Raw genomic sequence first — 2,987 nt, 5'->3', positions numbered from 1 at the left:
CACTTCATAATCTATTTATTTATTTATAACCAATTAAATCTCAATACAAAAAGAAAATGTAACTTATTCGATAGTCTTGTAGGATTCAATTTGAATTATGGCTCAGAAATATTTGGATACCATAGTGCAAATGATATAGAAGTGATTCATAATTAAATTCATGCGAAAAATATTAAACGTTTCGTAAAAGTACAAACCTTGTTGCATTATATGGTGAATACTAGGAAGGTATCCTATGATGATACAGCGTAAAATAAATTTAATTAGATTTTTGATACGAATAGTAAAATCAGATGATAATAAATCATTTAAAATGACATACAATATGCTTAAAGATGATTTTTAATGATGGTCATAACTATAATGGTCTTAATTGGGTCGGACATGTTCAACAAATTTTCGATGAAATAGGTATGTCAAACATTTGGCTATCCCAAAAATGCTGACATCGTAATCTTTACAAACTATTAAACAAAGAATAATTGATATATATAAACAATCATGGGATGCTGAAATTAGAACTTCAAATAGATTACAGTCATATAGCTGGTATAAGAAAGAATTGAAAGTAAACGATATTTAGATGTAATACCTAATAGTAAATTTAAAATAGCACTGACAAGATTCCGACTATCATCTCATGATTTAATGATTGAAAAAGGTAGACATTTAAATATTCCCAGAAATGAAAGAATATGTTCAAATTGTAATATGAATGTTATAGAAAACGAGTACCACTTCTTTTAGTATGCCCAAAATATACTAACTTTAGAAAAAAACTACTTTAATCCATATTTTTGCCATTGGCCTACTAAAGCAAAAATATATCTCACTTATGAATTTAGACTCTGTTAAAAGTATTTTGAATGTCAGCAAATTTATATACAAAGCTTTCCATATGCAATAATTCTTCTTTTATTCCAAAACTAATTTCATTATCATAACCTGATGTTCACTGCCTTGTTTTCTTCTTTTATCTTTTTTGTAAGTATTTTAAGTAATGGTAAACACAATGAAATGGATCTCCATATTTGAAAATTTGTTTACAAAAATGTATTAATAAACATAAATGTTGTCTCGTAACAAGAAAAAAAATATCTTGTAATATGTTTTTACTTATAGAAATAACACAACAGATAAATGGTTATTAATGATTTGAAAAATATTGTAAGAATAATACTTTTACAATTTATTATGTTCACTCTTTAAAAATATAATTTAAGATTTTTAATTTGTATAAATCATTGTATATATTCTCTGTTAAACCATGTACTTGCCCTTATATGTTTTGTATTATATATTGAAATGGCTATAAATGTTGTAACATTATGCTGAATAAATATTATGTTAGTTACTGTTTATGTTATGTTATTTATGGTTATACATTTAATAAACTCTCATGTATAAATCGTCTCTGTGGCGCAATCGGTTAGCGCGTTCGGCTGTTAACCGAAAGGTTGGTGGTTCAAGCCCACCCAGGGACGACAGATATTTTTATTTCATTTTTTTTTTTGTGTGTCTTTTTTTACTTCTATTTTGACATTTGAATTAGCAAAAAAACCTATACAAGGAATGTTTCGTTTACCGAAAAGCTGGTGACTAAGCAATGAGTAGTTTATCTGTTTTGAAGGTTATTTAACAATGAAATGTATAAGTAATAATAATATTAAAATATATTTTAAAATTGCAAATAAAGGTAATTTGTTTTTCATCAGATCAATTCAAATTGATTCAATCAATATTTTTGCATTTCCAAAACTACTTAGGAAACTTCATATACTAAGTATATCATATATTCAATGTAAAAAAGTGAATACCAGTAAAGGTTGCTGCATGTAAAATCAAAATTTTTTTACATGTACACTGTATCCAGGTTACATTATAACAAATAATAATTCCTTTGATAAATTGCTTATATAATATCTTTGAATAAGAGTTTTTTATCTTGAATATTTTATTAGGCTAAAATACGAAGGTTTATGTTTTTTTAAATAAATAATCTATAATATTTAACAACACATAAAAATGATATTTTTTCAAAAAGTATCAATTCAAATTGATTCATATCAACTTTTAATAATAAGTCAAATAAACTTCATATATCATAATATAATTATTTCTTTAATTCCATATTGAATTAATGTTATTATCAGTCAGATAATTCCGTAGTCAGTCCAAGAGTACGTAGAAATGAATATGTTTAGAACATTAGACTAGTTTAAACCGGTTGTCTGGTTGTCTGGTTGTCAGGTATTCCTTAATATCTCTATTAAACAAGTATTTCACCAAACATAATTTAGACGAAAAGTACGTTTGTAATATGTTATATTTGCATATAGTTTACAGACCAAACGTTGTGTCCAGACTTAGTGTTGTCGCTCTACTGGTTTCCTAGCAGTTTCCGGCCCCTAGCAATTTTCCCGCCCTTTATCATTTTCGTCCAATATAGTCTATTTTTACTAGTAGGGCATATATGATTCTTCATCAAATCAGAGAAACATTTGATTTCTATGCAACGCAGCAGTTAAAATATAGTACATCGATTTATATGTTTTGAAGTTTTGCCTGTTTTTTTTAATGTTTAATAATTTTCCCTTTTATTTGTCAATACAGGTGTCACATGAAACACTTCTTTGCTGCCTTATATTTGATAAGAAATAAATTAACCCACTCTCAATATTTTATCTGTTTATGCAGGCTGAATGAAAAAATATGCTCTACGATACCGGTTATTTTAATTTCTATTTCTAGTTTGATGATATTACTAAAATGAGTTCAATAATAAATATGTAAAATAATAATAATTATAATAATAAATCTCGGTAACATTTGGTGAATTTCTCTGTTTGTTTGAATTTATATGTAACATGTGTGTATAATTAAAGCATTTTATACATTATAATTACATTATTACATTTTTTAAGATCAAGAATGTAAATAGGATTATGACGAATATAAATTTCATCATATTATAATATTCTTACATG

At 25.8% G+C, this 2,987-nt stretch overlaps 1 non-coding gene across 1 annotated transcript; it reads left to right on the top strand.

The window, feature by feature from the left end:
• Positions 1-1,410: 1,410 nt before the first annotated feature.
• Positions 1,411-1,484, top strand: Trnan-guu (transfer RNA asparagine (anticodon GUU)). Its single transcript has one exon. It is a non-coding gene; the product is annotated as a tRNA-Asn (tRNA).
• The last annotated feature ends 1,503 nt before the right edge of the window (positions 1,485-2,987 follow it).

Source organism: Ruditapes philippinarum, unplaced genomic scaffold (genome assembly GCF_026571515.1).
Source record: "Ruditapes philippinarum isolate M1 unplaced genomic scaffold, ASM2657151v2 ctg792_1_1_1_1, whole genome shotgun sequence".
Classification (NCBI taxonomy): domain Eukaryota; kingdom Metazoa; phylum Mollusca; class Bivalvia; order Venerida; family Veneridae; genus Ruditapes; species Ruditapes philippinarum.
The sequence above is the reverse complement of the archived record's forward strand: the minus strand, read 5'-3'. Positions and strand labels throughout refer to the sequence as shown.